Here is a 13,532-nt window from a genome sequence, read left to right on the forward strand (position 1 = left end):
ACTGAAACAGAGGGGCTGAAACAGAGGGCGTGAAACAGAGTGCGAGAAACAGAGGTGCTGAAACAGAGTGCCTGAAACAGAGGGCGAGAAACAGAGTGCGAGAAACAGTGAGGCAGAAACAGTGGGCGAGAAACAGAGGGGCTGAAACAGAGCGGCTGAAACAGAGGGCGAGAATCAGCGGGGCTGAAACAGAGGGGCTGAAACAGAGGGCGAGAAAGAGAGGTGCTGAAACAGAGTGTAAGAAACAGAGGGGCTGAAAAAATGGGCTGAAACAGAGAGCGAGATACAGATGGGCTGAAACAGAGGGGCTGAAACAGTTTGGCTGAAACATTTTGTGAGAAACAGAGGGCGAGAAACAGAGGGAATGAAACAGAGGGGCTGAATCAGAGATGCTGAAACAGAGGGGCTGAAACAGAGGGGCTGAAACATAAGGCGAGAGACAGAGGGCGAGAATCCGAAGAGCTGAAACAGAGGGCGAGAAGCAGAGCATCTGAAACAGAGGGGCTGAAACAGAGGGGCTGAAACAGAGGGCGAGAAACAGAGGGGCTGAAACAGAACGCGAGAAACAGAGGGTCTGAAACAGAGGGTCTGAAACAGAGGGGCTGAAACAGAGGGCGAGAAACAGAGGGGTTGAAACAGAATGGCTGAAACAGAGGGCGAGCAACAGAGGGGCTGAAAGAGTGGGTGAGAAACAGATGGGCTGAAACAGAGTGGCTGACTCAGAGGGCGAGAAACAGAGGGGCTGAAACAGGGGGCGAGAAATGGAGGGGCTGAAACAGAGGGGCTGAAACAGAGGGGCTGAAACAGGGGGCGAGAAATGGAGGGGCTGAAACAGAGGGCGAGAAACAGAGGGGCTGAAACAGGGGGCGAGAAACAGTGGGGCTGAAACAGAGGGCGAGAAACAGAGGGGCTGAAACAGAGGGGCTGAAACAGAGGGCGAGACACAGCGGGGCTGAAACAGAGTGGCTGAAAAAGAGAGCGAAACACAGCAGGGCTGAAACAGAGGGGCTGAAACAGAGGGCGAGAAACAGAGGGGCTGAAACAGAGGGGCTGAAACAGAGGGCGAGAAACAGAGGGGCTGTAACAGAGGGGCTGAAACAGAGGGTGAGAAACAGAGGGGCTGAAACCGAGGGGCTGAAACAGAGGGCGAGAAACAGACGGGCTGAAACCGAGGGGCTGAAACAGAGGGCGAGAAACAGCGGTGCTGAAACAGAGGGGCTGAAACAGAGGGCGAGAAACAGAGGGGCTGAAACAGAGGGCGAGAAACAGCGGGGCTGAAACAGAGGGGCTGAAACAGAGGGCGAGAAACAGAGGGGCTGAAACACAGGGGCTGAAACAGAGGGCGAGAAAGAGTTTGGCTGAAACAGAGGGCGAGAAACAGAGGGCGAGAAACAGAGTGGCTGAAACAGAGGGGCTGAAACATAGGGTGAGAAACCGCGGGGCAGAAACAGAGGGGCAGTAACAGAGGGCAAGAAACAGAGGGGCTGAAACAGAGGGGCTGAAACAGAGGGGCTGAAACAGAGGGACTGAAACATGGGGCGAGAAACAGAGGGGCTGAAACAGAGGGTGAGAAACAGAGGGGCTGAAACAGAGAGGCTAAAACAGAGGGTGAGAAACGGAGTGCGAGAAACATAGGGGCTGAAACAGAGGTCGAGAAACAGAGGGGCTGAAACAGAGGGGCTGAAACAGAGGGCGAGAAACAGAGGGGTGAAACAGAGGGCGAGAATCAGATGGGCTGAAACAGAGGGGCTGAAACAGAGGGCGAGAAACAGAGGGGCTGAAACAGAGGGTGAGAAACAGAGGGGCTGAAACAGAGGGCGAGAAACAGAGGGGCTGAAACAGTGGGTGAGAAACAGAGGGGCTGAAACAGAGGGGCTGAAACATAGGGTGAGAAACAGCGGGGCAGAAACAGAGGGGCTGAAACAGAGGGCGAGAAACAGAGGGGCTGAAACAGAGGGTGAGAAACAGAGCGGCTGAAACAGAGGGGCTGAAACAGAGGGCGAGACACAGCGGGGCTGAAACAGAGTGGCTGAAAAAGAGAGCGAAACACAGCAGGGCTGAAACAGAGGGGCAGAAACAGAGGGCGAGAAACAGAGGGGCTGAAACAGAGGGGCTGAAACAGAGGGCGAGAAACAGAGGGGCTGTAACAGAGGGGCTGAAACAGAGGGTGAGAAACAGAGGGGCTGCAACAGGTGGCGAGAAATGGAGGGGCTGAAACAGAGGGCGAGAAACAGACGGGCTGAAACCGAGGGGCTGAAACAGAGGGCGAGAAACAGCGGTGCTGAAACAGAGGGGCTGAAACAGAGGGCGAGAAACAGAGGGGCTGAAACAGAGGGCGAGAAACAGCGGGGCTGAAACAGAGGGGCTGAAACAGAGGGCGAGAAACAGAGGGGCTGAAACACAGGGGCTGAAACAGAGGGCGAGAAAGAGAGGGGCTGAAACAGAGGGCGAGAAACAGAGGGCGAGAAACAGAGTGGCTGAAACAGAGGGGCTGAATCAGAGGGCGAGAAACAGAGGGGCTGAAACAGGGGGCGAGAAAGGTAGGGGCTGAAACAGAGGGCGAAAAACAGTGGGGTTGAAACAGAGGGCGAGAAACAGAGGGGCTGAAACAGAGGGGCTGAAACAGAGGGCGAGAAACAGAGGGGCTGAAACAGAGGGCGAGAAACAGAGGGGCTGAAACAGAGGGGCTGGAACAGAGGGCGAGAAACAGAGGGGCTGAAACAGAGGGCGAGAAAAAGCGGGGTTGAAACAGAGGGTGAGAAACAGAGGGCGAGAAACAGTGGGGATGAAACAGAGAGGCTGAATCAGAGGGGCTGAATCAGAGGGCGAGAAACAGAGGGGCTGAAACAGAGGGCGAGAAACAGAGGGGCTGAAACAGAGGGGCTGAAACAGAGGGCGAGACACAGCGGGGCTGAAACAGAGGGGCTGAAACAGAGGGCGAGAAACGGAGAGGCTGAAACAGAGGGGCTGAAACAGAGGGTGAGAAACAGAGGGGCTGAAACAGAGGGGCTGATACAGAGGGTGAGAAACAGAGGGGCTGCAACAGGGGGCGAGAAATGGGGGGGCTGAAACAGAGGTCGAGAAACAGAGTGGCTGAAACTGAGGGGCTGAAACAGAGGGCGAGAAACAGAGGGGCTGAAACAGAGGGCGAGACACAGCAGGGCTGAAACAGAGGGGCTGAAAAAGAGGGCGAGAAACAGAGAGGCTGAAACAGAGGGGCTTAAACAGAGGTCGAGAAACAGAGGGGCTGAAACAGAGGGGCTGAAACAGAGGGTGAGAAACAGAGGGACTGCAACAGGGGGCGAGAAATGGGGGTGCTGAAACAGAGGTCGAGAAACAGAGTTGCTGAAACTTAGGGGCTGAAACAGAGGGCGAGAAACAGCGGGGCTGAAACAGAGGGCGAGAAACAGCGGGGCTGAAACAGAGGGGCTGAAACAGAGAGCGAGAAACAGAGGGGCTGAAACAGAGGGGCTGAAACAGAGGGTGAGAAACAGAGTGGCTGAAACAGAGGGGCTGAATCAGCGGGGCTGAAACAGAAGGCGAGAAAAAAGGTGCTGAAACAGTGGGCGAGGAACAGAGGGGCAGAAACAGAGGGCGAGAAACAGAGGGGCTGAAACAGAGGGGCTGAAACAGAGGGCGAGAAACAGAGGGGCTGAAACAGAGGGCAGGAAACAGAGTGGCTGAAACAGACGAGCTGAAACAGAGGGGCTGAAACAGAGGGCGAGAAACAGAGGGGCTGAAACAGAGGGGCTGAAACAGAGGGGCTGAAACAGAGTGGCTGAAACAGAGGGGCTGAAACAGAGGGGCTGGAACAGAGGGGGAGAAACAGAGGGGCTGAAACAGAGGGCGAGAAACAGAGGGGCTGAAACAGAAAGCGAGAAAAAAAAAGGGGCTGAAACAGAGGGCAAGAAACAGAGGGGCTGAAACAGAGGGGCTGAGACAGTTTGGCTGAAACATTTTGTGAGAAACTGAGGGCGAGAAACAGAGAGCGAGAAACAGAGTGGCTGAAACATAGGGGCTGAATCAGAGGGCGAGAAACAGAGGGGCTGAAACAGGGGGCGAGAAAGGTAGGGGCTGAAACAGAGGGCGAAAAACAGTGGGGTTGAAACAGAGGGCGAGAAACAGAGGGGCTGAAACAGAGGGGCTGAAACAGAGGGCGAGAAACAGAGGGGCTGAAACAGAGGGCGAGAAACAGAGGGGCTGAAACAGAGGGGCTGGAACAGAGGGCGAGAAACAGAGGGCGAGAAAAAGAGGGGTTGAAACAGAGGGTGAGAAACAGAGGGCGAGAAACAGTGGGGATGAAACAGAGAGGCTGAATCAGAGGGGCTGAATCAGAGGGCGAGAAACAGAGGGGCTGAAACAGAGGGCGAGAAACAGAGGGGCTGCAACAGAGGGGCTGAAACAGAGGGCGAGACACAGCGGGGCTGAAACAGAGGGGCTGAAACAGAGGGCGAGAAACAGAGAGGCTGAAACAGAGGGGCTGAAACAGAGGGTGAGAAACAGAGGGGCTGAAACAGAGGGGCTGATACAGAGGGTGAGAAACAGAGGGGCTGCAACAGGGGGCGAGAAATGGGGGGGCTGAAACAGAGGTCGAGAAACAGAGTGGCTGAAACTGAGGGGCTGAAACAGAGGGCGAGAAACAGAGGGGCTGAAACAGAGGGCGAGAAACAGAGGGGCTGAAACAGAGGGGCTGAAACAGAGGGCGAGAAACAGAGGGGCTGAAACAGAGGGCGAGAAACAGAGGGGCTGAAACAGAGGGGCTGGAACAGAGGGCGAGAAACAGAGGGCGAGAAAAAGAGGGGTTGAAACAGAGGGTGAGAAACAGAGGGCGAGAAACAGTGGGGATGAAACAGAGAGGCTGAATCAGAGGGGCTGAATCAGAGGGCGAGAAACAGAGGGGCTGAAACAGAGGGCGAGAAACAGAGGGGCTGCAACAGAGGGGCTGAAACAGAGGGCGAGACACAGCGGGGCTGAAACAGAGGGGCTGAAACAGAGGGCGAGAAACAGAGAGGCTGAAACAGAGGGGCTGAAACAGAGGGTGAGAAACAGAGGGGCTGAAACAGAGGGGCTGATACAGAGGGTGAGAAACAGAGGGGCTGCAACAGGGGGCGAGAAATGGGGGGGCTGAAACAGAGGTCGAGAAACAGAGTGGCTGAAACTGAGGGGCTGAAACAGAGGGCGAGAAACAGAGGGGCTGAAACAGAGGGCGAGACACAGCAGGGCTGAAACAGAGGGGCTGAAAAAGAGGGCGAGAAACAGAGAGGCTGAAACAGAGGGGCTTAAACAGAGGTCGAGAAACAGAGGGGCTGAAACAGAGGGGCTGAAACAGAGGGTGAGAAACAGAGGGACTGCAACAGGGGGCGAGAAATGGGGGTGCTGAAACAGAGGTCGAGAAACAGAGTTGCTGAAACTTAGGGGCTGAAACAGAGGGCGAGAAACAGCGGGGCTGAAACAGAGGGCGAGAAACAGCGGGGCTGAAACAGAGGGGCTGAAACAGAGAGCGAGAAACAGAGGGGCTGAAACAGAGGGGCTGAAACAGAGGGTGAGAAACAGAGTGGCTGAAACAGAGGGGCTGAAACAGAGGGCGAGACACAGCGGGGCTGAAACAGAGGGGCTGAAACAGAGGGCGAGAAACAGAGTGGCTGAAACAGAGGGCCTGAAACAGAGGGCGAGAAACAGAGGGGCTGAAACAGAGGGGCTGAAACAGAGTGCGAGAAACAGAGGTGCTGAAACAGAGTGCCTGAAACAGAGGGGCTGAAACAGAGGGTGAGAAACAGAGGGGCTGCAACAGGGGGCGAGAAATGGAGGGGCTGAAACTGAGGGGCTGAAACAGAGGGCGAGAAACAGAGGGGCTGAAACAGAGGGCGAGAAACAGCGGGACTGAAACAGAGGGGCTGAAACAGAGGGCGTGAAACAGAGTGCGAGAAACAGAGGTGCTGAAACAGAGTGCCTGAAACAGAGGGCGAGAAACAGAGTGCGAGAAACAGTGAGGCAGAAACAGTGGGCGAGAAACAGAGGGGCTGAAACAGAGCGGCTGAAACAGAGGGCGAGAATCAGCGGGGCTGAAACAGAGGGGCTGAAACAGAGGGCGAGAAAGAGAGGTGCTGAAACAGAGTGTAAGAAACAGAGGGGCTGAAAAAATGGGCTGAAACAGAGAGCGAGATACAGATGGGCTGAAACAGAGGGGCTGAAACAGTTTGGCTGAAACATTTTGTGAGAAACAGAGGGCGAGAAACAGAGGGAATGAAACAGAGGGGCTGAATCAGAGATGCTGAAACAGAGGGGCTGAAACAGAGGGGCTGAAACATAAGGCGAGAGACAGAGGGCGAGAATCCGAAGAGCTGAAACAGAGGGCGAGAAGCAGAGCATCTGAAACAGAGGGGCTGAAACAGAGGGGCTGAAACAGAGGGCGAGAAACAGAGGGGCTGAAACAGAACGCGAGAAACAGAGGGTCTGAAACAGAGGGTCTGAAACAGAGGGGCTGAAACAGAGGGCGAGAAACAGAGGGGTTGAAACAGAATGGCTGAAACAGAGGGCGAGCAACAGAGGGGCTGAAAGAGTGGGTGAGAAACAGATGGGCTGAAACAGAGTGGCTGACTCAGAGGGCGAGAAACAGAGGGGCTGAAACAGGGGGCGAGAAATGGAGGGGCTGAAACAGAGGGGCTGAAACAGAGGGGCTGAAACAGGGGGCGAGAAATGGAGGGGCTGAAACAGAGGGCGAGAAACAGAGGGGCTGAAACAGGGGGCGAGAAACAGTGGGGCTGAAACAGAGGGCGAGAAACAGAGGGGCTGAAACAGAGGGGCTGAAACAGAGGGCGAGACACAGCGGGGCTGAAACAGAGTGGCTGAAAAAGAGAGCGAAACACAGCAGGGCTGAAACAGAGGGGCTGAAACAGAGGGCGAGAAACAGAGGGGCTGAAACAGAGGGGCTGAAACAGAGGGCGAGAAACAGAGGGGCTGTAACAGAGGGGCTGAAACAGAGGGTGAGAAACAGAGGGGCTGAAACCGAGGGGCTGAAACAGAGGGCGAGAAACAGACGGGCTGAAACCGAGGGGCTGAAACAGAGGGCGAGAAACAGCGGTGCTGAAACAGAGGGGCTGAAACAGAGGGCGAGAAACAGAGGGGCTGAAACAGAGGGCGAGAAACAGCGGGGCTGAAACAGAGGGGCTGAAACAGAGGGCGAGAAACAGAGGGGCTGAAACACAGGGGCTGAAACAGAGGGCGAGAAAGAGTTTGGCTGAAACAGAGGGCGAGAAACAGAGGGCGAGAAACAGAGTGGCTGAAACAGAGGGGCTGAAACATAGGGTGAGAAACCGCGGGGCAGAAACAGAGGGGCAGTAACAGAGGGCAAGAAACAGAGGGGCTGAAACAGAGGGGCTGAAACAGAGGGGCTGAAACAGAGGGACTGAAACATGGGGCGAGAAACAGAGGGGCTGAAACAGAGGGTGAGAAACAGAGGGGCTGAAACAGAGAGGCTAAAACAGAGGGTGAGAAACGGAGTGCGAGAAACATAGGGGCTGAAACAGAGGTCGAGAAACAGAGGGGCTGAAACAGAGGGGCTGAAACAGAGGGCGAGAAACAGAGGGGTGAAACAGAGGGCGAGAATCAGATGGGCTGAAACAGAGGGGCTGAAACAGAGGGCGAGAAACAGAGGGGCTGAAACAGAGGGTGAGAAACAGAGGGGCTGAAACAGAGGGCGAGAAACAGAGGGGCTGAAACAGTGGGTGAGAAACAGAGGGGCTGAAACAGAGGGGCTGAAACATAGGGTGAGAAACAGCGGGGCAGAAACAGAGGGGCTGAAACAGAGGGCGAGAAACAGAGGGGCTGAAACAGAGGGTGAGAAACAGAGCGGCTGAAACAGAGGGGCTGAAACAGAGGGCGAGACACAGCGGGGCTGAAACAGAGTGGCTGAAAAAGAGAGCGAAACACAGCAGGGCTGAAACAGAGGGGCTGAAACAGAGGGCGAGAAACAGAGGGGCTGAAACAGAGGGGCTGAAACAGAGGGCGAGAAACAGAGGGGCTGTAACAGAGGGGCTGAAACAGAGGGTGAGAAACAGAGGGGCTGCAACAGGTGGCGAGAAATGGAGGGGCTGAAACAGAGGGCGAGAAACAGACGGGCTGAAACCGAGGGGCTGAAACAGAGGGCGAGAAACAGCGGTGCTGAAACAGAGGGGCTGAAACAGAGGGCGAGAAACAGAGGGGCTGAAACAGAGGGCGAGAAACAGCGGGGCTGAAACAGAGGGGCTGAAACAGAGGGCGAGAAACAGAGGGGCTGAAACACAGGGGCTGAAACAGAGGGCGAGAAAGAGAGGGGCTGAAACAGAGGGCGAGAAACAGAGGGCGAGAAACAGAGTGGCTGAAACAGAGGGGCTGAATCAGAGGGCGAGAAACAGAGGGGCTGAAACAGGGGGCGAGAAAGGTAGGGGCTGAAACAGAGGGCGAAAAACAGTGGGGTTGAAACAGAGGGCGAGAAACAGAGGGGCTGAAACAGAGGGGCTGAAACAGAGGGCGAGAAACAGAGGGGCTGAAACAGAGGGCGAGAAACAGAGGGGCTGAAACAGAGGGGCTGGAACAGAGGGCGAGAAACAGAGGGGCTGAAACAGAGGGCGAGAAAAAGCGGGGTTGAAACAGAGGGTGAGAAACAGAGGGCGAGAAACAGTGGGGATGAAACAGAGAGGCTGAATCAGAGGGGCTGAATCAGAGGGCGAGAAACAGAGGGGCTGAAACAGAGGGCGAGAAACAGAGGGGCTGCAACAGAGGGGCTGAAACAGAGGGCGAGACACAGCGGGGCTGAAACAGAGGGGCTGAAACAGAGGGCGAGAAACGGAGAGGCTGAAACAGAGGGGCTGAAACAGAGGGTGAGAAACAGAGGGGCTGAAACAGAGGGGCTGATACAGAGGGTGAGAAACAGAGGGGCTGCAACAGGGGGCGAGAAATGGGGGGGCTGAAACAGAGGTCGAGAAACAGAGTGGCTGAAACTGAGGGGCTGAAACAGAGGGCGAGAAACAGAGGGGCTGAAACAGAGGGCGAGACACAGCAGGGCTGAAACAGAGGGGCTGAAAAAGAGGGCGAGAAACAGAGAGGCTGAAACAGAGGGGCTTAAACAGAGGTCGAGAAACAGAGGGGCTGAAACAGAGGGGCTGAAACAGAGGGTGAGAAACAGAGGGACTGCAACAGGGGGCGAGAAATGGGGGTGCTGAAACAGAGGTCGAGAAACAGAGTTGCTGAAACTTAGGGGCTGAAACAGAGGGCGAGAAACAGCGGGGCTGAAACAGAGGGCGAGAAACAGCGGGGCTGAAACAGAGGGGCTGAAACAGAGAGCGAGAAACAGAGGGGCTGAAACAGAGGGGCTGAAACAGAGGGTGAGAAACAGAGTGGCTGAAACAGAGGGGCTGAATCAGCGGGGCTGAAACAGAAGGCGAGAAAAAAGGTGCTGAAACAGTGGGCGAGGAACAGAGGGGCAGAAACAGAGGGCGAGAAACAGAGGGGCTGAAACAGAGGGGCTGAAACAGAGGGCGAGAAACAGAGGGGCTGAAACAGACGGCAGGAAACAGAGTGGCTGAAACAGACGAGCTGAAACAGAGGGGCTGAAACAGAGGGCGAGAAACAGAGGGGCTGAAACAGAGGGGCTGAAACAGAGGGGCTGAAACAGAGTGGCTGAAACAGAGGGGCTGAAACAGAGGGGCTGGAACAGGGGGGGAGAAACAGAGGGGCTGAAACAGAGGGCGAGAAACAGAGGGGCTGAAACAGAAAGCGAGAAAAAAAAAGGGGCTGAAACAGAGGGCAAGAAACAGAGGGGCTGAAACAGAGGGGCTGAGACAGTTTGGCTGAAACATTTTGTGAGAAACTGAGGGCGAGAAACAGAGAGCGAGAAACAGAGTGGCTGAAACATAGGGGCTGAATCAGAGGGCGAGAAACAGAGGGGCTGAAACAGGGGGCGAGAAAGGTAGGGGCTGAAACAGAGGGCGAAAAACAGTGGGGTTGAAACAGAGGGCGAGAAACAGAGGGGCTGAAACAGAGGGGCTGAAACAGAGGGCGAGAAACAGAGGGGCTGAAACAGAGGGCGAGAAACAGAGGGGCTGAAACAGAGGGGCTGGAACAGAGGGCGAGAAACAGAGGGCGAGAAAAAGAGGGGTTGAAACAGAGGGTGCGAAACAGAGGGCGAGAAACAGTGGGGATGAAACAGAGAGGCTGAATCAGAGGGGCTGAATCAGAGGGCGAGAAACAGAGGGGCTGAAACAGAGGGCGAGAAACAGAGGGGCTGCAACAGAGGGGCTGAAACAGAGGGCGAGACACAGCGGGGCTGAAACAGAGGGGCTGAAACAGAGGGCGAGAAACAGAGAGGCTGAAACAGAGGGGCTGAAACAGAGGGTGAGAAACAGAGGGGCTGAAACAGAGGGGCTGATACAGAGGGTGAGAAACAGAGGGGCTGCAACAGGGGGCGAGAAATGGGGGGGCTGAAACAGAGGTCGAGAAACAGAGTGGCTGAAACTGAGGGGCTGAAACAGAGGGCGAGAAACAGAGGGGCTGAAACAGAGGGCGAGACACAGCAGGGCTGAAACAGAGGGGCTGAAAAAGAGGGCGAGAAACAGAGAGGCTGAAACAGAGGGGCTTAAACAGAGGTCGAGAAACAGAGGGGCTGAAACAGAGGGGCTGAAACAGAGGGTGAGAAACAGAGGGACTGCAACAGGGGGCGAGAAATGGGGGTGCTGAAACAGAGGTCGAGAAACAGAGTTGCTGAAACTTAGGGGCTGAAACAGAGGGCGAGAAACAGCGGGGCTGAAACAGAGGGCGAGAAACAGCGGGGCTGAAACAGAGGGGCTGAAACAGAGAGCGAGAAACAGAGGGGCTGAAACAGAGGGGCTGAAACAGAGGGTGAGAAACAGAGTGGCTGAAACAGAGGGGCTGAAACAGAGGGCGAGACACAGCGGGGCTGAAACAGAGGGGCTGAAACAGAGGGCGAGAAACAGAGTGGCTGAAACAGAGGGCCTGAAACAGAGGGCGAGAAACAGAGGGGCTGAAACAGAGGGGCTGAAACAGAGTGCGAGAAACAGAGGTGCTGAAACAGAGTGCCTGAAACAGAGGGGCTGAAACAGAGGGTGAGAAACAGAGGGGCTGCAACAGGGGGCGAGAAATGGAGGGGCTGAAACTGAGGGGCTGAAACAGAGGGCGAGAAACAGAGGGGCTGAAACAGAGGGCGAGAAAGAGCGGGACTGAAACAGAGGGGCTGAAACAGAGGGCGTGAAACAGAGTGCGAGAAACAGAGGTGCTGAAACAGAGTGCCTGAAACAGAGGGCGAGAAACAGAGTGCGAGAAACAGTGAGGCAGAAACAGTGGGCGAGAAACAGAGGGGCTGAAACAGAGCGGCTGAAACAGAGGGCGAGAATCAGCGGGGCTGAAACAGAGGGGCTGAAACAGAGGGCGAGAAAGAGAGGTGCTGAAACAGAGTGTAAGAAACAGAGGGGCTGAAAAAATGGGCTGAAACAGAGAGCGAGATACAGATGGGCTGAAACAGAGGGGCTGAAACAGTTTGGCTGAAACATTTTGTGAGAAACAGAGGGCGAGAAACAGAGGGAATGAAACAGAGGGGCTGAATCAGAGATGCTGAAACAGAGGGGCTGAAACAGAGGGGCTGAAACATAAGGCGAGAGACAGAGGGCGAGAATCCGAAGAGCTGAAACAGAGGGCGAGAAGCAGAGCATCTGAAACAGAGGGGCTGAAACAGAGGGGCTGAAACAGAGGGCGAGAAACAGAGGGGCTGAAACAGAACGCGAGAAACAGAGGGTCTGAAACAGAGGGTCTGAAACAGAGGGGCTGAAACAGAGGGCGAGAAACAGAGGGGTTGAAACAGAATGGCTGAAACAGAGGGCGAGCAACAGAGGGGCTGAAAGAGTGGGTGAGAAACAGATGGGCTGAAACAGAGTGGCTGACTCAGAGGGCGAGAAACAGAGGGGCTGAAACAGGGGGCGAGAAATGGAGGGGCTGAAACAGAGGGGCTGAAACAGAGGGGCTGAAACAGGGGGCGAGAAATGGAGGGGCTGAAACAGAGGGCGAGAAACAGAGGGGCTGAAACAGGGGGCGAGAAACAGTGGGGCTGAAACAGAGGGCGAGAAACAGAGGGGCTGAAACAGAGGGGCTGAAACAGAGGGCGAGACACAGCGGGGCTGAAACAGAGTGGCTGAAAAAGAGAGCGAAACACAGCAGGGCTGAAACAGAGGGGCTGAAACAGAGGGCGAGAAACAGAGGGGCTGAAACAGAGGGGCTGAAACAGAGGGCGAGAAACAGAGGGGCTGTAACAGAGGGGCTGAAACAGAGGGTGAGAAACAGAGGGGCTGAAACCGAGGGGCTGAAACAGAGGGCGAGAAACAGACGGGCTGAAACCGAGGGGCTGAAACAGAGGGCGAGAAACAGCGGTGCTGAAACAGAGGGGCTGAAACAGAGGGCGAGAAACAGAGGGGCTGAAACAGAGGGCGAGAAACAGCGGGGCTGAAACAGAGGGGCTGAAACAGAGGGCGAGAAACAGAGGGGCTGAAACACAGGGGCTGAAACAGAGGGCGAGAAAGAGTTTGGCTGAAACAGAGGGCGAGAAACAGAGGGCGAGAAACAGAGTGGCTGAAACAGAGGGGCTGAAACAGAGGGGCTGAAACAGAGGGACTGAAACATGGGGCGAGAAACAGAGGGGCTGAAACAGTGGGTGAGAAACAGAGGGGCTGAAACAGAGAGGCTAAAACAGAGGGTGAGAAACGGAGTGCGAGAAACATAGGGGCTGAAACAGAGGTCGAGAAACAGAGGGGCTGAAACAGAGGGGCTGAAACAGAGGGGCTGAAACAGAGGGCGAGAAACAGAGGGGCTGAAACAGAGGGCGAGAAACAGAGGGGTGAAACAGAGGGCGAGAATCAGATGGGCTGAAACAGAGGGGCTGAAACAGAGGGCGAGAAACAGAGGGGCTGAAACAGAAAGCGAGAAACAAAAAGGGGCTGAAACAGAGGGCAAGAAACAGAGGGGCTGAAACAGAGGGGCTGAGACAGTTTGGCTGAAACATTTTGTGAGAAACTGAGGGCGAGAAACAGAGAGCGAGAAACAGAGTGGCTGAAACATAGGGGCTGAATCAGAGGGCGAGAAACAGAGGGGCTGAAACAGGGGGCGAGAAAGGTAGGGGCTGAAACAGAGGGCGAAAAACAGTGGGGTTGAAACAGAGGGCGAGAAACAGAGGGGCTGAAACAGAGGGGCTGAAACAGAGGGCGAGAAACAGAGGGGCTGAAACAGAGGGCGAGAAACAGAGGGGCTGAAACAGAGGGGCTGGAACAGAGGGCGAGAAACAGAGGGCGAGAAAAAGAGGGGTTGAAACAGAGGGTGAGAAACAGAGGGCGAGAAACAGTGGGGATGAAACAGAGAGGCTGAATCAGAGGGGCTGAATCAGAGGGCGAGAAACAGAGGGGCTGAAACAGAGGGCGAGAAACAGAGGGGCTGCAACAGAGGGGCTGAAACAGAGGGCGAGACACAGCGGGGCTGAAACAGAGGGGCTGAAACAG

This window comes from Chiloscyllium punctatum, chromosome 25 (assembly GCF_047496795.1).
Source record: "Chiloscyllium punctatum isolate Juve2018m chromosome 25, sChiPun1.3, whole genome shotgun sequence".
In the NCBI taxonomy this organism is placed as follows: Eukaryota; Metazoa; Chordata; class Chondrichthyes; order Orectolobiformes; family Hemiscylliidae; genus Chiloscyllium; species Chiloscyllium punctatum.